We start from the raw sequence: 219 nt of genomic DNA, 5'->3' as shown, positions 1-219 counted from the left end.
ATTAATAGGAAAATTATAATAGCGTTTCAGCCCATTTTTGTTAGAATATTATGAAGCAAAACTTTACAAAACGCATTATTTAAACCGACCTGTTTATATTCCCTCAGCTATTATGAGGGTAAATAAGAGTTTTAATTCACTGTGGCTATTGCCTTAATCACGTTTGTTTTTATCTAACTTCGAAGAGTTTGGCAAATTTGCTCCGTTATAAAATACAAA

This window comes from Penaeus monodon, chromosome 20, assembly GCF_015228065.2.
Source record: "Penaeus monodon isolate SGIC_2016 chromosome 20, NSTDA_Pmon_1, whole genome shotgun sequence".
NCBI classification, from domain to species: Eukaryota; Metazoa; Arthropoda; class Malacostraca; order Decapoda; family Penaeidae; genus Penaeus; species Penaeus monodon.
The sequence above is the reverse complement of the archived record's forward strand: the minus strand, read 5'-3'. Positions refer to the sequence as shown.